General features: G+C 40.7%; 1 pseudogene; it reads left to right on the top strand.

Moving 5' to 3' along the window:
* The first annotated feature begins 11,611 nt into the window (after positions 1-11,611).
* Positions 11,612-19,676, top strand: LOC109568893 (tripartite motif-containing protein 5-like; annotated as a pseudogene).
* The last annotated feature ends 5,349 nt before the right edge of the window (positions 19,677-25,025 follow it).

The following is a 25,025-nucleotide window of genomic DNA, read 5'->3' as shown; positions in this document are numbered from 1 at the left end:
GCAATTTTTTCTCAATCTTATCTAATTGCTAAATAAATGTTTTTGGATAGCCACATTATCTCACATTTTAAACATTTTCTGTATTAATGTTATTTCACTGAAGTTGAATTTTACTTTGTGGTCTGTTTGAAAGTGCAAGTTGCTCAGTTATATGTAACTCTTTGCGACCCCATGGACTATAGCCTGCCAGGCTCCTCTGACCATGGAATGAATACTGGAGTGGGTAGCCATGCCCTTCTCCAGGGGATCTTCTTGACTCAGGGATCAAACCCAGGTCTCCTGCATTGTAGGCTGATTCTTTTCTGTCTGAGCCACCAGAGAAACCCATGGTCTGTTTGTCCAGCTTTAAAAAATTCACAGTGATTACATTCCCAGTGATACATTAGTACTCTAAAGTGTAGTCATGGGATCTCTTAACAGTGGTGCAGATAAATGTTTTCTGAGCCCTGGTCAGACTTTTGCATTGAGGTGAAAGTTCACAAGAAGGAAGAGAAAAGTCTGCTATCTTCCTTTAGTGAGATTAATGAAAGAATTATTTCTGAAATGAATATTCTTTAAGGGATTGATGGAATCCCCATGTCTTTTGGTTTTTTTTACCCAGTCTTCCTCCAACCAAATCATAGTTCATTTTTTCTTTCTCAAGAAATAAAATGGATTATTTGTTTAAGCTATCACTCCTTTTATTCCTGTTTGTTCTCAGGAATTCTCAACTTTCTCATTTTAGGAAGACCTTTGATGAGAGAAGGTCTTTTCCAGTGTTTCTCTTTGTGTGTGTGTGTGTGTGTGTGTGTGTTTGTATGCACACTCAATATCTTAGTACTGATTCTTGAAAACAGAAAAAAATTGGGCTTTTAAATTTTCCCTTTGACCTCTGCCTTCCTGTCTGCCCACTGCTACTATGACTAAAATTCTGACTTACTAGGAAAATTTTGTACTCTTGAGTAATTGACAAATGACTGTCCAGGGACATTGCTGCCTTTTCTTTTACTGGAATGCCCCATTCTCCAGTTCAGGATCAAGTGTCTAGTTATGAGAAAATGAAGATCTGAATGTCTACATACAAAAGAAAAGATGGTTCACCGTGTGGCACTCACTTTCTCTCAAGGTTCCTGACCCCAGAAATGAAGCCACCTTCTGCTGAAAAGAATAGAAATCTATACGTTTCTCCCAGTTACAGATTCTCTTCTCAGTAAAAGACTAAAGAAAGACTCCTGGAATTTCATCAATAACTGATGCTGAGAAAACTGGACAGTTATATATAAGAGAATAGAGTTGAAGATTTCCTCAGACTGCATACAAAAGTAAATTAAAAATGGATTAAAGCCCTAAATGTAAGCCCTGAAACCATAAAACACCTAAAAGAGAATGTAGGTAAGACAGTTTTTCATAACAAATCATTGCAATATGTTTTTGAATCTGTCTTCTAATGCAAAAGAAATAGAAGCAAAAACAAAAACAAAAAACTGAGACCTAATTAAAAGCTCCTGCACAACAAGCAAAACAATTGGCCAAATGAAAAGACAACATACGGAAAGGGAGAAAATATTTGCAAATGATATGACCACTAGGGGTTAATATCAAAATTTATGAATAGCTCATTGAACTCAACATCAAGAAAACCAAGACCCCAGTAACAAATCAATAGAAGCCTGGAATAGACATTCTTCTAAAGAAGACATAGATTTCTAACAGGCACATGAAAAAATTCTTAACATTGCTAATCATCAGGTTTGATGAAAATCAAACCTACAAAGAAATATCACCTAACATCTGTCATAATGACTGTCGTCAAAAACACCACAAATACAAAGAGAAAATAAATAGCACAAATACCAAATGTTGGTGAGGAGGAAGGAAAAACAGGGAACACTGGTACAGTATTGATGAAATTTTTAATTGGTGTAGGCCCTATAGAAACAGTACAGAGGTTCTTCAAAAAGCTCAGAGTAGAAATACCATATGATTCAGCAATTCCACTCCTGGGATATGTGTCTGAAGAAAATGAAAATATTAATTCAAAAAGATATATGCACCCCAAAGTTCACAGCAGTATTATTTATTATGGACAAGATAGGGAAGTAGCCTACGTGTCCACAGAGATGAATGAACAAGTTGTGGTGTATATACACAATACACAGCTGACTGTGGATCAGAAGAGTCCAGGTTCAACTCCTGGTTGGCTTGTAGTATGCATCATCATTTGGGGGCTTCCCTGGTAGCTTAGCTGGTAAAGAATCTGCCTGCAGTGCAGAGACCCCAGTTTGATTCCTGGGTCGGGAAGCTCTGCTGGAGAAGGAATAGGCTACCACCTCCTGTATGCTTGGGCTTCCCTTGGCTCTGCTGGTAAACAATCTGCCTGAAATGTGAGAGACCTGGGTTCGATCCCTGGGTTGGGAAGATTCCCTGGAGAAGAGAGAGGCTACCCACTCCAGTATTCTGACCTGGAGAATTCCATGGACTGGATAGTCCATGGGGTCTGAAAGAGCGGGACAGGAGTGAGCGACTTTCACTTTGACTTTTCATAGACAATTGAATACTACGTACCTATAAAATAAAGTGAAATTCTGCCATTTGCAACATACATGGACCTAAAGTGCATTATGCTTATTGAAATAAGTCAGATAATGAAAGACAAATTTGTTATCACTTATATGTGGAATCTAAAAAATAAAACAAAGTTAAATAAAAAACAGACACAAATCACAGATATAGAGACCAATCTGGTGGTTACAACTGGTGAGGGGGAAGCAGGGAGGAAGGAGGTATTTATATAGGATTAAGAGATACAAACTACTATGTATAAAATAAATTAGGTACAAAAATATATTGTATAGCACAGGAAAATCTAATTGTTGTTTGTAATAACTTTAAATGGACTACAATGTATAAAAACATAGGGTTTCCCAGGTGGCACTAGTGGTAGAGAACCCTCCTGCCAATCCAGGAGAGATGTAATAGATGCAGGTTCGATCCCTGGGTGGGGAAGATTCTCTGGAGGAGGGCATGGCAATCCACTCCAGTAGTCTTGTCTGGAGAATCCCATGGACAGAGGAGCCTGGCAGGCTACAGTCCATGGGGTCACAAACAGTTGGACACAACTGAGCGACTTTCACTTTCATGTAAAAAAAATTTAATATTTGAAATTTAAATACTGAGAAGACCTGCTTGACCAGTTACCGGTGTCCTTCCCCCCACCCCACAATCCCCTCCCACCCCCGCCCCCCAATAGCAGAGCCTATGTCTCAAGGGATTCTGGATTCAAGGAAAGAGTGCATCATCTTGGTGATGACAGCAAATCTAGCAGAAACAAGGCAACAATGACCTTGGTGGCATAAGAAAGTCAAAGTCCCTCGGTCATGTCCAACCCTTTGCAACCCCATATGCCAGGCTCCTCTGTCCATGAGATTATACAGGGAGGAACACTGGAGTGGATTGCCATGCCCTCTTCCAGAGGATCTTACCAACCCAGGGATGGAACCTGCATCTCTTACGTCTCTCCTGGATGGCAGGCGGGTTTCTTTACCACTGGCACCACCTGGGAAGCCCTACAGAGATGGTGGAGGCTGGAAATTGCCACCTCTCAAATACAACCAGAGGCAAAGCAGATAAGAGAGCTCAAAGCCTTGTTGCCACCTACTGGAAAACAAAGGAAAGGACTGTCTCAAAATCTGTCATTTAATTTCACAGGCACAGAGAACAATTCATCAAACAGTGTGAAGAAGGACAGTAAACCATTCAACACAGAGAAAATGACAATTCTTCAGAGACCAAACTTAAAGTAACAGAATGTTTTGATCTAACTGATAGAGAATTCAAAATAGGTCTTGAAGAAACTCAAAGAGATAAGAAAACTAAGAAAAGCAGTTGAATGAGCTCAGAAATAAAATTACAGAACAGAGGAATGCTTTACCAAAAACACTGAACCTAAGGAAAAGCCAAACAAATTCTGGAGCTGAAGAACACACACACACCACACACAACGGGGTAAAGAATTCACTAGAAAACATTGACAATACAGCAGACCATAGAAAGAGAGAATTGGTGAGCTCACAGAAAGAAATGTAAGAATGATACAAGTAGAAGAGGAAAGAGAAATATGATACTGAAAAATGAGGAACACTTCTCTGGTAGCTCAGTGGTAAAGAATCCCCCAGCCAATACAGGAGACATGAGTTCGGTCCCTGATTAAAGAAGAGCCCGCGAGCCGTGAAGCAACTAACCTTACAGCCTGTGCTCTGCAACAAGAGAAGCCATTGCAGTGAGAAGCCCGCGTATCACAACTAGAGTGGATCCCGCTTGCTACAAATAGAGAAAGCCCGTGCGGCAACAAACATCTAGCAGAGCCCTGCTGCTGCTGCTAAGTTGCTTCAGTCGTGTCCGACTCTGTGCGACCCCATAGACGGCAGCCCACCAGGCTCCCCCGACCCTGGGATTCTCCAGGCAAGAACACTGGAGTGGGTTGCCATTTCCTCCTCCAATGCGTTAAAGTGAAGTCGCTCAGTCATGTCCAACTCTTCACAACCCCATGGACTGCAGCCTACCAGGCTCCTCCGTCCGTGGGATTTTCCAGGCAAGAGTACTGGAGTGGGGCGCCATTGCCTTCTCTGAGCCCAGCCCTAAGCAAGTAAATAAGGAAATTCGGTAAAAGCTACCTGACAGTTTTAGGAAGGGCACTACTAGCGTAATGTGTATCCCATTAGAAAAAGAGAGGAAAGAGGGGGAAGAAATATTAATTAAACAAATCCAACTTTTCTTTATTTCCAATAAATAATCCAGTATTTATTAATATTTAAAGACTCCAACAGAATCAAAGTTAAAAAAAAAAGTATATCAGGGATATCTGCTCTCATCCCTACTTGTTCCCCAAAATTCCCAGTTTCTTCAACTTTGGACATCCTTTGATTTGGCAAGAGATTCTCAGGAGGATTTTTTTTCCAATTTCTGTGTCTGTATGTGTATGCACACACTCATATCTTAGCTCTCATTCCTTCAACAAATTGGATGATGTCCAACCAACTTGGGGAAAGCAAACTACTGAGTCTTCAGCTGCACTTCTCATCTCATCCCTAAACAACACACTCACAGACACACCCAGAAAGAGTGCCTAATCTGGGCACCCAGTGACTAGTCTTGCTGACATGTGTGCTCAGTTGTGTCTGACTCTTTGCCACCCCTTCGATGGTAGCCTGCCAGGCTTCTCTGTCCATGAAATTTTCCAGGCAAGAGTACTGGAGTGGGTTGCCATTTCCTACTCCAGAGGATCTTCCCAATACAGGGATTGAACCTATGTCTCCTGGGTCTCCTGAATAGGCAGACAGATTCTTTACCACTGAGCTACCTGGGAAGCCCCTTGTTGACACATAAAATTAACCATCTCACTAATTTTCCTTCTTAATCATTATTATGTTAAGGTCATAAGGATTATATGTTAAATAATATTAGACGACATTGCCCAATAAATGACACTTCTACAGTTTCATTTTTCTCAGCCTATTTAGGAAAAGTGTCAATTTGGTCATATCACATCCATCTCCTGAAAGTCGGCATCAGTGAACAATTGGTCTGTGATTGCCCCTCTGACCTACCATCTGAGTGATTTCAGATTTGTTGAGTCGTTTCCTCTAACATGACCTAACAGGATAGACCGACCAGATTCACTTACTTTAGATTATGGACATGGGCCGGGGAAGAGCACAGCAGTGTTGCTGCCTCAGGGAAATCCTCAGTGTGGGTCTTCACTGGAGTAAAGGGGGGAACTTTACTCTTTCCTCCAGACAGCTTATTAGTAAGGAAATAAGACAAGTTGGGTATCTGTGACATTAAGTTGCTCAGTAAGTTTAGTTTTCCAAAGGATAGAAGAGACAGGAGAACAGTTTCCAGGAGGAGAGCTGAGATAGAAAAAAAAACTATCACTGACCCACGAGGCTCAGGCACAAAAGCCTTGTCATTGGGCATAGAACCTATACAGAGAGCTTCTATTGGTCTGCAGTTTATCTTGTCCTTTCCTGCCCTTACTCCACACCCTTGAATTTAACTTTCATTTCCCCTTACCTTCTACTGGGAATCTTCTCAGGGGTGGTCAGGCCTTTGATGACCTGTAAACATCTGGCTGAATCCTGAAAACATCTGCCCAGGTCCTGCCTTCACTCTTCTCCAAGGAATCACAGCTTTTCCACTGGTGTCTGAGGATAACTGAGTGGTTTGTAGAGGACAGAGTTTGAGAGACACAGTAGAAAAAATTAAATCTTGGGTGAGTTTTATTTGTTGTGTGGAAGCTGTTCTAAAGGGGGGAAAAGCCCAACTTGCAGACTTCCTACTGAGAGTGCTGACTGAAAATATGTCTGGGGAGGGGAACTATTACAAGCAGCGAGGTTGGAATAAAGCAAATGACTTTACTGTTTCTTCCTTGGAAGGGATGTTTATTTCTCAAGGCTGAATCTACCCACAGCTCTTTCCCATTCTGTGAGTTTGAATTGCACCTTGCTGAAGACAGTCATTTATCTGCATGACCGTGTAGGTAAATTCTCATTCCCTGGGCTGGCCTGGATGCTAGGGCACAGCCTCTCATGAATTCTCTTGTCCAGACACAGGGAACTGCTGCACTTCCTTACATCCCTAACCTGTTCATCCTTCTCCTTGAGCCGGATCAGCCACCTAGAACCAGCTCAGCTAAGAGATCAGAGGCAAGGGGAGCACATGGGAAGAATTTCTAGAAGTAACATCTGGAAGCATCTGACTTCTAATAACAGTGATATCTTTTATTTTTAAAATCTTACTTGATTGGTATTAATGATATAAAAGGATGTCAGAGAAGTATTATCATAACAAAATTGTGAGACCCACATGGAAAGTAATTTAGAGGAGTCTCTGCATTTCCCCCTTTCCTCCTTCCTAAAGAAGATTCATCTGCACCCATCTTTCTCAGGCACATGATGACAGGAGTCAAATCTTTGTCCTCGCCCCAATTTCCCTTCTTCTGACCAAGTCTTATTTCGTCAAGGTTGACTTTGGAGACAGTCACCTCTGCTACCTATTCTTGTCACCCTCTCAGGCATAGTCAGTGTTAGACCCTTGTCCTCTGAACCCATACAGTTCACCTCTGTCAGGCCAATTGCTACAAGGCTTTAGAATTGTTTTGTTACTTTAGTTTTTCAGGTTTTACTTTGCTAGTATTGTGACGTATTTATATTAAATAATAGTAGATGACTTCCTGGGAAATATTACAAAGCCCAATTTCACATTCCAATTCTATTTGGGAAAAGTGAAGTTTTCTCATATAACATTCACACCCTGTGGCTATATTATGTTTAGAGAAACAGTTAAACTGCAGTCACAAAAGAAGAAAGTCATCTCTCTGATCTTACTATTTTCCCTTTTGTGTAAATATTGTCTTTTTATGTCCTTTAGACTTTGTCATAGTCAATAAAGCAGAAGTAGATGTTTTTTGGGAATTCTCTTGCTTTTTTCATGGTCCAGCGGATGTTGGCAATTTGATCTCTGGTTCCTCTGCCTTTTCTAAAACCAGCTTGGACAACTGAAGTTTACGGTTCACATATTGCTAAAGCCTGGCTTGGAGAATTTTGAACATTACTTTACTAGCGTGTGAGATGAATGCAATTGTGCAATAGTTTGAGCATTCTTTGCATTGCCTTTTTTGGGAGTGGAATGAAAGCTGACCTTTTCCAGTCCTGTGACGGCCACTGTTGAGTTTTCCAAATTTGCTGACATACTTCTGCTTTATTGACTATGCCAAAGCCTTTGACTGTGTGGATCACAATAAACTGTGGAAAATTCTGAAAGACATGGGAATACCAGACCACTTGACCTGCCTCTTGAGAAACCTGTATGCTGGTCAGGAAGCAACAGTTAGAAGTATACATGGAACAACAGACCAAATAGGAAAAGGAGTATGTCAAGGCTGTATATTGTCACCTTGCTTATTTAACTTATATGCAGAGTACATCATGAGAAACGCTGGAATGGAAGAAGCACAAGCTAGAACCAAGATTGCCGGGAGAAATATCAATAACCTCAGATATGCAGATGCCACCACCCTTATGGAAGAAAGTGAAGAGGAACTAAAAAGCCTCTTGATGAATGTGAAAGAGGAGAGTGAAAAAGTTGGCTTAAAGCTCAACATTCAGAAAATTAAGATCATGGCATCTGGTCCCATTACTTCATGGGAAAGAGATGATGAAACAGTGGAAACAGTGTCAGACTTTATTTTTCTGGGCTGCAAAATCACTGCAGATGGTGATTTCAGCCATGAAATTAAAAGACGCTTACTCCTTGGAAGGAAAGTTATGACCAACCTAGATAGCATATTCAAAAGCAGAGACATTACTTTGCCAACAAAAGTTCATCTAGTCAAGGCTATGGTTTTTCCTGTGGTCATGTATGGATGTGAGAGTTGGACTGTGAAGAAAGCTGAGCGCTGAAGAATTGATGCTTTTGAACTGTGTTGTTGGAGAAGACTCTTGAGAGTCCCTTGGACTGCAAGAAGATCCAACCACTCCATTCTAAAGGAGATCAGCCTTGGGTGTTCTTTGGAAGGAATGGTGCTAAAGCTGAAACTCCAATACTTTGGCCACCTGATACAAAAAGTTGACTCATTGGAAAAGACAAGGATGCTGGGAGGGATTGGGGCCAGAGGAGAAGGGGACGACAGAGGATGACATGGTTGGATGGCATCACAGATTCAATGCATGTGAGTTTGAGTGAACTCCAGGAGTTGATGATGTTCAGGGAGGCCTGGCGTGCTGCAATTCATGGGGTCGCAAAGAGTTGGACACGACTGAGCGACTTAACTGACTGAACTGACTGAAATGATGCTTGTCTTTGGCTGTTGTATCTGAGGTGTTCTCAGTTTGTATTTTCATGAGCTCCAAGTTAAAAGATAAAAGGTAAGGATCAAGCTTCTGACATTATGGGAGTCAAATGACTTGAGGTTTCATCAGGCAGATGTCACTCATGTTCCCACATCTATCTTCCTGTTGCCGAGGGAAGCCTGTATCACTGCTTAGAGAGTGGTGGGGTGTCATCCTTCAGGTATGAGGACTAGTTCCTTCATGTCCCTTGTGGATCTAGCTGCTTTGGTATTAGATCCTTGGAGCACTTCAAGGAAAATACATTTTGCCATTTCATGTCTGAATGCATGCTCTGTGCCTCCCTTCTTTATAGGCTTTTAATGCATCTCAACAGTAGCTGGATCTTGACTAGGATAAGAAATAATTGGAGGCCCCTCACCATATTTTAAGCAAAGCTTTAGCCATAAAATGATATAATGTCTACCCCTGACCTTGATATTCATTAACATGTTATCTTATGCGCCAGCCAAAATGCACTTAATACATCTAAACTAGTTTTACTGTCAAAAATGTGGCCTTAAAGTGAAAGGTTGCTGCTGAGCCATGAAAGACACCAGGATTCTTGGCCTCCGGAGGACAGGAATTCAATCCGGGGTGAGTGACGAGGCTTGATGGCTCAGAGCTTTTGTTTAACAAATTTTTATTAAAGTATAAAAGAAATAGACAAAGCTTCTGACATAGACATCAGAAAGGGGAAGAAATAGTGCCTCCCTTGCTAGTTTTAGCAAGCTGTTTTATGTCTGTCAGAAAGCTATTAATCAGATAAGAGAGACACCTCAAGGCTGAGGGTGTTTCACCAGACCCCTCTCCCACAATATGCATTTCTGAGATAGGATGGCATGAGGTGTATCATCCCCCAGCCATCAAACAATTGATATGAATACTGGTTTGTTGAGCCATTATCTGCCCAAGATTTGAGAAAAGGAAAAAAAGTTAGTCTTAGGTGGAACCACTTTGAAGAAAGGCAAAGTGAAAGTGAAAGTGAAGTCACTCCGTCGTGTCTGACTCTTTGTGACCCCACGGACTGTAGCCTACCAGGCTTCTCCGTCCATGGGCTTTTCCAGGCAAGAGTACTGGAGTGGGGTGCCATTTCCTTCTCCAGGGGATCTTCCTGACCCAGGGATCGAACCTGGGCCTCCCACATTGTAGGCAGATGCTTTTTCTGAGCTAGGGAAGAAAGGCAAATTCCAAAGCAAATACATAGTTTCATTAACATAGCTTATGAAAAACATTTCCATAAGAAAAACTCAAGGTTTGAGAAAAGTTAAGTTCATGCAGAACCAGGTGTCATCATGGCAACACAGAATTTTAAGAGAAACCTTCTTTTAACTTTGTATAGAGAAGGAAAACATTCTGACACTTGCAGCCTATTTCCTCCGTTTGGAGATCCCTGGCCTTTCTGCCTGTTACCTTCTCAAAAGTCTGCTGACTTTTCACTTTATTGTAATGCAGTAGGCTTCCCAGAAGAACAAAACATACACACATACACACACAACAAAAAACAAACAACAACAAAAACAACAAAACTTAGAAGAGTAAGCAAATATTACCTTACAGGAAGAAAGATTCCAGAACTGGTGTTACCCCTTGTCCCCACATATCTAATCCAACTCCCAATCTTGTCCTTATACCTCTTCTTATCTCTCACTCTCACCTGCTGCCCAGCATTTACTTCATCACCCTGTCCCTCGAGCTATCATCATCTCTCCACTGAGCAACTGTGCCTGCATGCTACCTGATCCTCCCTATTCCACACTGGGTCCATCCAACATCTCAAAGCCCAAGGGCACAGCTCGTCATGCCCCTATTCCTCTCTGATGGGAAAACATTGAAACTTCTCCTGACTCTTGGAGATGGGTCCCTGAAAATTATACAATTTGGGAAGTGTCATGTTTAATGTCACTGCAGCCTCTTGTGATGCAGAAAGCCCTGCAGTCTTCTGTACAGCAGCCACACTGGCCTTTTCAAACTCATACAAGATGATGTGTCTTCCACACACAAGTCATTTCCTCTACCTGGAACGTTTTTTCTTCTTTCTCATTCCATTTTCCTTTATCTTCTTCAGTTTCCACTTTCACTGTTGTATTTTCAAGCTGAAATTCTTGGATAGCCCTTATTTTCTCCAATTATTTGATTTCTAAACAACATCTGCATCTTTTTGGTAATGTTTTCCACATTTGTTCTTTTGTATGTATACAAGTGTATATATATATATATATATATATATATATATATATATATATATATATGTACCTAAGGCTGAATTTTTATTTATTCTTACTTTCCAGGTGAATATCAAGTTAATAGTGGTTTAAATCTTCTGTTTAGACTCATATTTCTTTTTATGGATATTAGTCTAGTTGCTAGCATATGTTACTTATTAGTGATAATTAGTCGAAAGATCTTGCCCAACATATTGAGAGGTTTTTTTTGTTTGTTTGTTTTTAAGACTTACATTTATTTCTCCTGTGTTTATGTGTTTTCAGATACCTGAATTGTGTGATTGGTTGAGTATATTGATACTACCTCCCTCCCTATAATCCTCTTACACACACACATCTCTGGGCTCCTATCAATATCCTTGACCTATTTTCAGGCCAAGGTGAAATCACTATTTACCCACTAAGACTTCCCAGTACCTCCCAAGTGATCTGTATCTCTTCCCTTCTTCACTTCCACACCTCCACTGCATTGGGTATTAATTGAGTCCATGAATTTGCCTTTGTCTGTCTTTGATTAGCTCAATGGGTAGGAGACAGGCCCCTAAAGGAGGACCACTAATACATTAGGCTTAGTTCCACTCTGTATTGAAGATACGTGATCTTTGTGAGTCACCATCTCTCTTTACATATCTGATAATGGGTTTGCTTTCACCATGTACAGACACACATAGTCAAATACTGTATGTGTGTGCTCAGTTGTGATCGACTCTTCGCAACCTCATAGACTGAAGCCCGCCAGACTCCTCTGTCCATGGGATTTTCCCAGCAAGATTACGGGAGTGGGTTGCCATTTCCTCCTGCAGAGGATCTTCCTGACCCAGGGACTGAACCTGAGTCACCTGCATCGCCTGTATTGGCAGGCAGATTCTTTACCACTAAGCCACCTGGGAATCCTTGTCATATAGTAAAATTATGTCATGACAATAAGGGAAATCATTGTAAACATCCAACAAATGATGACAATGACTACATTGTGTTAAGTCTTCAGAGCAGGTCTATGTGATAAGAGAACGTTTAAGGCGAGTTTACTGAAGTACAAGAGACAGTCATACTGATATTTTGATACTGAGGATATTTGGAGCATGGAAAGATGGTGGGTCACATAAGGATCTTAGTGGAAAAAGTGTCAGGTCATCCTTTTGTTTAGTAAAATTACATAATAAAAATAATTCCACAGATAAGGATGGAATTTGTCATGTGACATGAATCAAGAGTAAAGTATTTAAAATTATTATGAAATATCTTTACAGAATTGTATTCAGTTCGGTTCAGTTGCTCAGTCATGTCCGACTTTGCTATCCCATGAATCGCTGTAAACCAGGCCTCCCTGTCCATCACCAACTCCCGGAGTTCACTCAGACTCACATCCGTCGAGTCAGTGATGCCATCCAGCCATCTCATCCTCTGTCATCCCGTTCTCCTCCTGCCCCCAATCCCTCCCAGCATCACAGTCTTTTCCAATGAGTCAACTCTTCACATGAGGTGGCCCAAGTACTGGAGTTTCAGCTTTAGCATCATTCCTTCCAAAGAAACCCCGGGGCTGATCTCCTTCAGAATGGACTGGTTGTATCTTCTTGCAGTCCAAGGGACTCTTAAGAGTCTTCTCCAACACCACGGTTCAAAAGCATCAATTTTTCAGCACTCAGCTTTCTTCACAGTCCAACTCTCACATCCATACAGGACCACTGAAAAAACCATAGCCTTGACTAGATGGATCTTTGGTTTCTAGCAAATATCAACTTAAATCAGCTAGAGATATACATATGTCCATTCCCTCTTGAACCTCCCTCCGACCTCCCTCCCCATCCCATCCCTCTGGTCGGTATAGAGTCCTGGTTAGAGTTCCCTGAGTCATACAGCAAATTCCCTTTCAATTAAAAAAATAAATAAAAAATTTAAAAGTATTATGAAATGTCCTTTTGCCAGGTCACCAAGCTTCTTATCTTGTATCTTCATGGTTCACTTTTGTTCCTCAATAATCTGGTCTTGGACTGTACTTGATTTATTCACAACTAATATCTTGCATTTCTATCTTTCTAACTCGGTCCCCTTTTAAACCTTCCAACACTCAGGGATCTTTGAGAAAGAGAATCCTCAGAAGTCAGGAAAAGTTGGAGCAGTTGAGCAGCTCTCACGGCTTCAGGAACTGTGGTGAACCTACAGGGGGAGGTGACCTGCCCCATTTGCCTGCAGCTTCTGACAGAACCCCTGAGCCTTGACTGTGGCCACAGCTTCTGCCAAGCCTGCATCACTGCAAACAACCTGGTGTCCATGAATGACCAAGACGAGGACAGAAGGTGCCCTGTGTTCAGAATTAGTTATGAGCCTGGAAACCTAAGGCCTAATAGGCATGTGGCCAACATAGTACAGAGGCTCAGAGAGGTCAAGTTGAGCCCAGAGGTGGAGCAAGAGAGAAATCTCTGTCTGCGCCATGGAGAGAAACTCATGCTCTTCTGTGAGGAGGACAGGGAAGTCATTTGCTGGCTTTGTGAGCAGTTCCAGGAGCACCATGGTAACCACACATTCCTCATGGAAGATGTTGCCTAGGACTATCAGGTAAGAGAGCAGAATGGAGGAAAGACAGATCATAAAGTGTTACTTGAGGGGAAATCTGCACTTTGCATTGGACTTTGTTTACCTGTTCACCATGGACTTGAGGCCTGTGATCTCTTTTCATCCTATGCCCACGTTCTGATGTGTGAGGGATGTTTCTGTGAATTCCCCCAATTACAAAGTAATGATCCTACACACAGACTTTTAGTCAGAAGTAGGTGGAGATCTGATGCCCAAAGAAGCTCTCATGATGACTTTGGTCAGGAGGGTAATGAGGACACTGGGTGGATTGAGGTGTGTGGTTTCCCTGCTGCAGGATCAGGTTTCTCTAGAACAAAGAGAACCAAAGAGAATGCTGACTCCTATCTCTTGAGTCTTAAGAATACATTCCCCACCTCAGGTTTTCTCCCAGGTCATAGATTCTAATAGCTGTTCTCTACAATTTTTGTAAAGTGGATTCTCTTTGGAAATCAGCCTCATTTCTCTCTCATTTATCCTCTATAGTGATGCTGAGAAAGCCCATAACTTGACTCTGTGTGGTTCTTTTCTCACAGAAGAAACTCCAGGAAGCTCTAGAGAAGCTGAGGGAGAAGCAGCTGGAAGCTGAGGAGTTGGAAGTTACAGTCAGAGCAGACATTGCTGCCTGGAAGGTAGGAGAAGGCACTTCCTGAGGGATTTAGACAGATGCTTTGGACAGGATCTTGGGTGGTCACAAGTAGTGGCCTTCCTCTTTGTTCCCTGACAGTTGTCATTTGATTAGTCCTTTCCTTGATCCTACCCCTGATGCTGCTGCTGCTGCTGCTGCTAAGTCGCTTCAGTCATGTCCAACTCTGTGAGACCCCATGGACTGCAGCCTACCAGGCTCCTCTGTACATGGGATTTCCAGGCAAGAGTACTGGAGTGGGGTGCCATTGCCTTCTCCATATCCCTGATAGGGGTGGTGCTAGAAAGGGAACATATCACAGATGAACATAGATCCTGGAAGGGAGGTATTTATACAGAGGGCATCTCTCATGAGGATAACAAGGGAACCTCAGATTCCATTCCTGTCATGTGTTTTTGTCCTTGACTCTTCTGATTGAGACATTTGGCAATGGCTCGTGGCTCCGTCCTGGCTTCCCTGGTAGCTCAGCTGTTAAAGAGTCTGCCTTCAATGCAGGAGACCCTGGTTCGATTCCTTGGTTGGGAAGATCCCCTGAGTTGTGTCTGACTTTGCAACCTCATGGACTATACCCCACCAGGCTCCTCTGTCCATGGAATTCTCCAGGCAAGAATACTGGAGTGGGCTGTCATTTCCTTCTCCAAAAGTCAATATAGGTGGAGTAAATAGAATTGGAGAAAGACACAGACCAGATTCTGATGACAAGGTTGGAGCTTCAAAATTAAGCACTGATTAAAGTTGTAACTATATCCACAAAATTTTCTATTTATTGCAATTTTATTTAATTTTTGTCATATACAAGAAAAGAGCAGAGAGACTTTGTTTTTGTTTTTTGGGCGTGGACCCAGCTGTTGTACTAGTTTTTGGTAACATGGAAATAAGTCTAATACTAAAGACACCAAATATACTGATAAATATCTGCTCATAGAAAACAACACCTCTGATGATTAAGAGGATTAGATGGCTACAAACTGTTAAGGACTTGAACAAAACTGACTCAGTACAAACTAAAGTGCAGATAAATGCTCTAGTTTTCAGAAAGTGATTGAGTGCTTATTGGTAACATTATGAAAATGGGATACAAGAGAGGAGACAGTTTGGTTGCTGAATAGTAAGTTACATATTAGACATCATAAATTACTGATTCTTGTGACTCATTTTTTACTGAATAGATTAATAAGCATTTAAGAGACAAAGATTGCCGGGAGAAATATCAAGAACCTCAGATATGCAGATGACACCACCCTTATGGCAGAAAGTGAAGAGGAACTAAAAAGCCTCTTGATGAAGGTGAAAGAGGAGAGTGAAAACATTGGCTTAAAGCTCAACGTTCAGAAAACTAAGATCAAGGCATCTGGTCCCATCATTTCATGGGAAATAGGTGGGGAAACAGTGGAAACAGTGTCAGACTTTTTTGGGGGGGGTTCCAAAATCACTGCAGATGGTGATTGCAGCCAGGAAATTAAAAGACGCTTACTCCTTGGAAGGAAAGTTATGACCAACCTAGATAGCATATTCAAAACCAAAGACATTACTTTGTCAACAAAGTTCCGTCTAGTCAAGGCTACGGTTTTTCCCGTGGTCATGTATGGATGTGAGAGTTGGACTGTGAATAAAGCTGAGTGCCAAAGAATTGATGCTTTTGAACTGTGGTGTTGGAGAAGACTCTTGAGGGTCCCTAGAGGGTCTGCAAGGAGATCCAACCACTCCATTCTGAAGGAGATTAGTCCTGGGTGTTTCAATGTAAGGACTGATGTTGAAGCTAAAACTCCAATACTTTGGCCACATCATGTGAAGAGTTGACTCATTGGAAAAGACTCTGATGCTGGGAGGGATTGGGGGCAGGAGGAGAAGGGGACGACAGAGGATGAGATGGCTGGATGGCATCACTGACTCGATGGTCGTGAGTCTGAGTGAACTTCAGGAGTTGGTGACGGACAGGGAGGCCTGGCGTGCTGCAATTCATGGGGTCACGAAGAGTCGGTTACGACTGAGCGACTGAACTGTACTGAACTGAAGAGACAAAACTGAGTAAAAGTAAAGATTTGGAAATCAACTGCCCGTGTGTATGCTGAACTTAAGGGAGTGAAAGAGATCACTGATAGTGTGTAAAATGATGCTAGAGAGACATGAAAAACACATACATTAATACATTTGTTTACTTCCAGCCTCATAAAAACCATGTTAATAGCGTGAAGAATATTAGGATTATGTATTCCTCTTTGATTCTCCAAAGCCTGACTTCAAGCTTGGCAAATAATAGTATAACACTTGATACTTTTGTTGAATAAATTAAAGAACCATTAAATATTCAAATAGCCACATGGGCCATTTTATGCCTTTGCAGGAAAGTGAATATGTTGGTTTTTTATGTTCTCTCATCAGCACATACTAAATTCCTTCTATTACAAGTGTCAAAGCTATTTTACCTTTGTTGAAAATGTGACAGCGTCACAAGAGTCTTCTAAAATGATTGGCCTCGCTCTTGTCTTTACTTTTGCTCTCACATTGAGACCATCCTATTCACACAATCAGGGGCTGGTGGGGATGTAATGAAGATTTGTAAGTGGGAGGACCTATTACTCCTTGACTCATGTTTTTTTCCTCACTAGGGTGTGAACAACATCATGAAAAGGTACGTGTGGGAGACCAGAGATAGTCCATTTATGGAATAAAAATAATTAAAATCACTGACTAGATTTATCTGGTGGCCAATTAGAGGGAAACAATGCTCAAGGCAGAAAAAGTGGTATATAGATTTGCCTTCAATTTCTGTTCACAAATCAAGGCTAAATTTTTCCTAATGATTAAGAATGGACCAACTTCTACCATAGATAATTGTGGTTATTGAAAGTCACAGAGTTTAGTCAGTAGCCATAATAGGAATAAGACGTTGCAACGACAGACTCCTGTGACCTCAAATATTTAATTCACACTTGGTGTCCTTATGCAACTCAGCTTTCATATTTAGTAGGTGCTTGAATTACCTTGGGAGAGTCATGTCTTCTTTATCAGCCAAGCACCCAAATTGGAGAGAACTCCTTTATATTTGAATTTTGCCTTGAGTATAGAAGAGACTTGGCCCTTCTATATCTTTCTGATTAGATTTCCAAAAACAGACTTGAATATCAAAGACTATTATGGCTGTGCTACAAACAATTGACCCATCTTGCTCATATACTCTACAAGGCAGAATGGAAAGTTAGCATCCTTGTGTTTAAATTTGCACATGTACATGGTAGCATCAAGATTTTTACAAACACATCAAATTTAAACCACTGTTGCTTTAGTATTCCTAATGTCCTGTTTCTCAAGGGTTTGTCATTATTCCCTGAGAACCTGAGATCTCGGGGTATTCTGAGAGCCTGTGTATTGGGGAGCAGACTTTGAAGATCTGGGGACTCTCTAGAGAGTGATCTCATACCTGGTATGTCTCAAACACCTGGGAGCCAGGTCCTGCTACCTAACTTTCTGACACCTCCCTGGAACACGTATCTATGCAGGGATTTTTCCACAAATTAATTTTTTATGGTACCAAAATATTATTTCAAATAATTTCATATTCTTTCTAGGAGCTAGCGAGGGAGAAGTTAATGATTTCGCTAAAGAAGGAAGAAACTGTCCTTCCAATAGGTCAGTACAGTCCCAGGTCACATGGAGGGTAACTAGGAAGGTGGACATTAGCACATTCCTTCTGGCGCCAAAGTCAGGTGTCCTGTCTCTCTTTCCCAAGATAGTTCAAGTGCATCAGTGAGTGAAAGTCAGTGGTTTTAGAGGAACAAGAAGTCAGTCGTGTGGGGGTCAATCTTTTCCTTCCCTAGGAGTGAAAACTTAACCCTGAAGAAGCCCAGAACTCTCCCCAAGGGACAAAGGAGAATGTGTTCAGCTCTTGATCTGACAGACATACAGTGAGTGTATAATGGTGAGGAGTGCTACCTAAGTGGGTGTCTGTGGAATTCTTGTGATGTGGGTAAAATGGGGAGGAGCCTCCTAATGGGGAGGAGCCTCCAATTTCTAGATGTGGATAGAGATAGCAAAGCCCAGATACTTCGTGCTGACGATGTGGTCATATTTATGGGAAGTGACCAAGTGTTTGTTCATTTCTCTTTCATCAGTTCAGTACCTCACCACAACCCTTCCCCTAATCTGAAAAAAAATAGATTTCAGAGCTGACTCCCTTGTTTATATGTAACATTAAGGTTTATTATTATTATTTCAGGGCTGACAGACGTGCAATGCTACTGGGGTAAGGAAACATCACAATGTTATCAAGCCACCCTATTTTCATCACCTTTTAGACTTTTTCATTTTCTATTAAGTCTCATATTTTAAGATGTCCGTTTCCACTCCCAATACACACACATACACACTACCTTTTCATTCAAGTTATTTTAAAGATCCCTTTTACAGTGTTACAAATAAACCTACATCATAGCCCTAATCCAACTCTGTAATTTTCCCACAGTTCACATGTTCCTGAATCTTCTTGCTAGGACCTTGCCATTTCTGAGGACCAGAAGCAATTGAGATATGTGTGTGATTTGGAACCAAACAATATATATAAGAATGATGATTTTGAAGATCATGTTGTCCTGGGATCCCCAGTTATCACACCACAGAAATATCACTGGGAGGCAGATGTGTCAGAAAAACCTGCCTGGATCCTGGGAGTATATGGTAGAAAACAGTATGGATATAAGATGAAGTTTCTATTTGAAAACAAGGGAAATTGTCAATATGTCTACTGGAGATATCAACCTAAATATAGCTACTGGATTAGAGGGTTAAAAAGAATATGTTCAGTTTGAATATGATGCTTTTGATGAGTCTTCTTCCTCAGGTCCCTTGATCTTAACCCTCTCCCTGAGTATTCCTCCCCATTGTATTGTGGTTTTCCTAGACTGTAATACTGATGTCTTATTTGTCAATGTCACAAACCAAGGAATTCTCATCTATAAACTCTCTTCATGTTCCTTTTCTCGGAAAATGTTTCCACATTTCAATCCTGGGAAATGTAATGCTCCTGTAACTGTGATGGCCAAATTCTTGAACTTTCTTAGATTCACACTCACTTCTTTGTAGTGTCTCTTGACATATGTGCATCTAAGACACCTTCGCTTATCTACTGTTGCCCCACCCCTCCGTCTTGTTCAATTTAAATGTCCTTAATTCATCAAAGGCTTCCTTGGTGACTCATTGGTAAAGAATCTGCCTACCAACGCAGGAGACCTTCAATGCAGGTGGGTTCAATCTCTGGGTCGAGTAGATCCCCTGGAGAATGAAAGGGCTACCTACTCCAGTATTCTTGTCTGGGAAATCCCATGGACAGAGGAGACTGGTGGGCTACAGTTCATAGAGTCACAAAGAGTCAGACATGAGTTAGAGACTAAATAACAACAACAATTCATCAATAGGGTGTAAGACTTGTTTTTGTTATATTTTCCCAATATCATTTTTGCATTATGAGAAAATTTTAATTCACCATTCTCTTATCCTAAGGAAAAATGACTGATGCCTCATAAAGAAAGAATAGTATTGAAGGGATGTCTCTGCCAAATTTTTACAATCTCATTTCCTCTGCCACTGACTGCTAAGAAGAAGGAAAGCTTTTCAACAACTTTTGCACACTGTCAAACACCTAGTTTAGGAGTCATTCTCTAAAGAATGAGTGCTGAACAGTGTCTCTGTTTATCCTTGATGTCCCTTATTCATCAAGGAATTAAGGAGAAAATATCATAAATGATATGTACTAAGAGAGGAAGTTTTGTGTCCAGAGTATTTGAGTTCAAGACCTGTCTCTTTACACATTAGCAGTATAATCTTGAATAACATCCCTAAACACTGTGCTTATTTTCTTAAAGTAATCTTGATATAAAAAATTGAACCATACATAAGATCACTGTGAGAAGATAAATGTTACTAAATGTAAAGCATCTAAGTGTCTCCGCTTAAATATTTGATCTATTAATTAATGAAAAATAAAGCCTTTGTCAGTGTCCTATTAAATAGGTTTGTGCTTTCAGGGCATACTGTTTCATTTTATTTTTTATTGACCTCTCTTTTTCCATATCCTAGACACCTTTGTGCCTCTGTCCAGACTACTCCAACCAGCTCTCCTTGTCAAAGATTCTTAGAATTTTATTATAGTTTTTGTGTTTCTACACACTGGCTCTTAGCAAGTAAACTAGATTCTGTGATACTCAGAATCTCATTTGTAAGGGAAAAAAATTATACAAAATTTACCTGATTAGTATTGTGAAAGTTAAACAATACAATGTTTGAAACAACACCTGTAATTTCTAGCACATAAGGGAGTAGTCCCATAGGGTGTCTGTTCTTTCTTCGGTTCCCTTTCACTGTGACTGAAATCATAAGAATATATGTTGACTTTTAAAATTATTTCCATTTCTATGTTTTAAGAAACAGAATGCACTGATTAAGACATTATACTTTTCTTTCAATCTTACCTAATTTTTAAATAAATCTTTCTCTGTATAAATAGCATTTTTTCTTTCTTTTTTTTTTTTTGGCAACACCAAGAGACACATGGCATCTTTGTTTCCCGAGCAGGAATCAAACTGGCACTCCCCCTCCAGTGGAAATGCCAAATCTTAATCACTGGACTGCCAGGGAAGTCCCACCTTTTCTTATTTTTAAAAACTTTTCTGCAGTAAATCTGTCTCATTGAGATTGAATTTTGATTTGTCACTTTGCCAGTTTTTAAAATTCTTCATTCCCAGTGATATGTTAAGACTCAGAAGTGTAATTGTGGGATTTGTCACCGGTTTTGTGGCTAAGTGTTGTCTGCTCTGATCAGACTTACTATTGCAATAAGGTGAAAGCTGTCAGAAAGAAAAGTCTGTTGTTTTCTTTCATTGAGATAGGAGGGATTATTCCTGCAGTGGATATCCATCCAGGGCTTGGTGGGATCCCCTTGTCTTTTGGAATTTTTATGCATACCTCTTTCAACAGAGTCAGAGTTTTAAAATAAAATGTGGATTTTTGGTGAAGAAGTATCTGCTTTATCCCTGCTTATTCCAACGAATTCTCTACTTCTTTACCTTTTGAAGCCCTTTGGTGAGTCAAGGATTTCCAAGGAGGATTTTCCAGTTTCTGCATGTATGTGCACACATACATCCATGTCTTGGGACTTATTTATGGAAACTGAAGGAAACTGATCTTCTAACTTTTTCCTTTGACCTCTGTCTTCCTGTCACCCCATTGCTATGATGACTGAGGCTCTGACTCACTAGTAAAAATCATACTCTTGGTTTATTGACACATGACTCTCTAGGGAAACTGACATCTTTTTATTTACTGGAATAGCTGATCCTCCAGTTCAGGATGAAGTACCCAGTTATGAGAGTATGAAAACTTAAATTTTTATATAAAGTAGAATAGAAAATATCTGCACACTGAAAGACTTTCACTTTCTAAGGGGGGTTCCTGGTCCCAGAAGTAAAGCTCTCTGCTGAAAATAATGTGAAATCTATACATTGCTCTCAATTATAGGGTCTCTTCTCAGTAAAGGGACTAATAAGGTTTTCGGAATCTCTTCAAATATTGGTGCTGCGAAAACTGGACAGCTACACACCATATACGTAAGTAAACTAAGAACAGATTAAAGACCTAAATGTATGTCCTCAGTTCAGTTCAGTCCAGTCACTTAGTCATATCCGACTCTTTGTGACCCCATGAATCACAGCATGCCAGGCCTCCCTGTCCATCACCAACTCCCGGAGGTCACTCAAACTCATGTTCATTGAGTTGGTGATGCCATCCAACCATCTCATCCTCTGTCGTCCCCTTCTCCTCCTGCCCCTAATCCCTCCCAGCATCAGGGTCTTTTCCAATGAGTCAACTCTTCGCATCAGGTGGCCAAAGTATTGGAGTTTCAGCTTCAACATCAGTCCTTCCAGTGAACATCAAGGACTGATCTCCTTTAGCATGCACAGGTTGGATCTCCTTGCAGTCCAAGGGACCCTCAAGAGTCTTCTCCAACACCACAGTTCAAAAGCATCAATTCTTCGGTGTTCAGCTTTCTTTATAGTCCAACTCTCACATCCATACATGACCACTGGGAAAACCATAGCCTTGACTAGACGGACCTTTGTTGGCAAAGTAATGTCTCTGCTTTTCAATATGCTATCTAGGTTGGTCATAACTTTCCTTCCAAGGAGTAAACATCTTTTAATTTCCTGGCTGCAGTCACCATCTGCAGCGATTTTGGAGCCCCAGAAAATAAAGTCTGACACTGTTTCCACTCTTTCCCCATCTATTTCCCATGAAGTTATGGGACCAGATGCCATGATCTTCGTTTTCTGAATGTTGAGCTTTAAGCCAGCGTTTTCACTCTCCTCTTTCACTTTCATCAAGAGGCCTTTTAGTTCCTCTTCATTTTCTGCCATAAGGATGGTGTCATCTGCATATCTGAGGTTATTGATATTTCTCCCAGCAATCTTGATTCCAACTTGTGCTTCTTCCAGCCCAGCGTTTCTCATGATGTACTCTTCATAGAAGTTAAATAAGCAGGGTGACAATATACAGCCTTGATGTACTCCTTTTCCTATTTAAAACCAGTCTTTTGTTCCATGTCCAGTTCTAACTGTTGCTTCCTGACCTGCATATAGGTTTCTCAAGAGGTAGGTGAGGTGGTTCTAAAACCATATAACTCCTAGAAGAAAACATACCAGTTCACTCTTTGACAGAAAGCACAGCAATGTATTTTTGAATCTATCTCCTAAGGCAAAAAAACTGAAAGCAAAACCAAACCAAAGAGACCTAATGAAACTTAAAAGCTTTTGCACAGCAAAGGAAGCTATCCACAAAGCAAAAAGGCAACCAACTGACAGGGGGAAAATTTTTGCAAATGATATGAGCAATAAAGGATTAATGTCCAAAATTTAGAAACAGTTCATACAACTCAATATAAAAACAAACAAACAAACAAACAAAAAACAATTTAAAAATGAGAAGAAGCCCTGAAAATATATCTTCTGCCAAAGAATACACAATGTTCGACAGGCACATGAAAAAATGTTCAGCATTGCTAATCATCAGAGAAAAGCAAATCACACCTGCCATGAGATAACATCTCACACCTTTCAAAATTCTTATCATCAAAAAGACCACAAATAACAAATATTGGTGAGTTTATGGCAAAAAGGGAGTTCTAGCATAGTGTGGGTGAGATTTTTAGATTGGTGCAGTCCCTATGAAAACAATATGGAAATTTCTCTAAAAACTGAAAGTACAAATAGCATATGATTTAGCAATTTCACTCTTAGATGTACATCTGAAGAAAGCAAAACAGAAACAAAAATTTGAAAAGATACCTGTGCCCCAACATTCATGGCAGCATTATCTACATAAAGAAGATACAGAAGCAATCTGTGTCCATATAGATGAATGGGTAAAAAAGTTGTGGTAAGTATACAAAATGGAATATTAGCCCCACAAAAAAAGAAAGAAATTCTTTCACTTGCAATGAATGTATGGATCTAAAATGCATTATGCTTAATGAAGTAAGTCAGACTGAGGAAATCAAGTACCCTAGATTGATACTTACATGTGGAATCTAAAAAAATAAAACAAAGTTATGAAACAAAACAGAAACAGATTCACAGATATAGGAAACAAATTAGTGCTTGCAACTGGGGAAAAGTAAGTGAGGAGAAACAAGATACGTATGAGTATAAGAGAAGGAAACTTCTATGCCTAAAATAAAAAAGCTATAAGAATATATTATATAACATTACTTAGAAATAACTTTAAAAGAAGTATTTCTACAAATATACTGAATCACTAGGTTTTACACCTGAAACTAATATCATATTACATATCAGTTAAGTTCAGTTTATTCGCTCAGTCATGTCTGACTCTGCGACCCCATGAATCGCAGCACGCCAGGCCTCCCTGTCCATTACCAACTCCCGGAGTTAACCCAGACTCACGTCCATCGAGTCAGTGATGCCATCCAGCCATCTCATCCTCTGCCATTGCCTTCTCCTCCTGCCCTCAATCCCTCCCAGCATCAGAGTCTTTTCCAATGAGTCAACTCCTCGCATCAGGTGGCCAAAGTACTGGAGTTTCAGCTTTAGCATCATTCCTTCCAAAGAAATCCCAGGGCTGATCTACTTCAGAATGGACTGGTTGGATCTCATTGGAGTCCAAGGGACCCTCAAGAGTCTTCTCCAACACCACAGTTCAAAAGCATCAATTCTTCGGCGCTCAGCCTTCTTCACAGTCCAACTCTCACATCCATATATGACCATAGGAAAACCATAGCTTTGACTAGACGAACCTTTGTTGGCAAAGTGATGCCTCTGCTTTTGAATATGCTATGTAGGTTGGTCATAACTTTCCTTCCAAGGAGTAAGTGTCTTTGAATTTCATGGCTGCAGTCACCATCTGCAGTGATTTTGGAGCCCCCCAAAATAAAGTCTGACACTGTTTCCACTGTTTCCCCATCTATTTCCCATGAAAGTGATGGGACCAGATGCCATGATCTTCGTTTTCTGAATGTTGAGTTTAAGCCAACTTTTTCACTCTCCACTTTCACTTTCATCAAGAGGCTTTTGAGTTCCTCTTCACTTTCTGCCAGAAGGGTGGTGTCATCTGCATATCTGAGGTTATTGATATTTCTCCCGGCAATCTTGATTCCAGCTTGTGCTTCTTCCAGTCCAACGTTTCTCATGATGTACTCTGCATATAAGTTAAATA

This window comes from Bos indicus, chromosome 15, assembly GCF_029378745.1.
Source record: "Bos indicus isolate NIAB-ARS_2022 breed Sahiwal x Tharparkar chromosome 15, NIAB-ARS_B.indTharparkar_mat_pri_1.0, whole genome shotgun sequence".
NCBI lineage: Eukaryota > Metazoa > Chordata > Mammalia > Artiodactyla > Bovidae > Bos > Bos indicus.
Note: the sequence above shows the minus strand (reverse complement) of the source record. Positions and strands in the feature narration are given on the sequence as shown.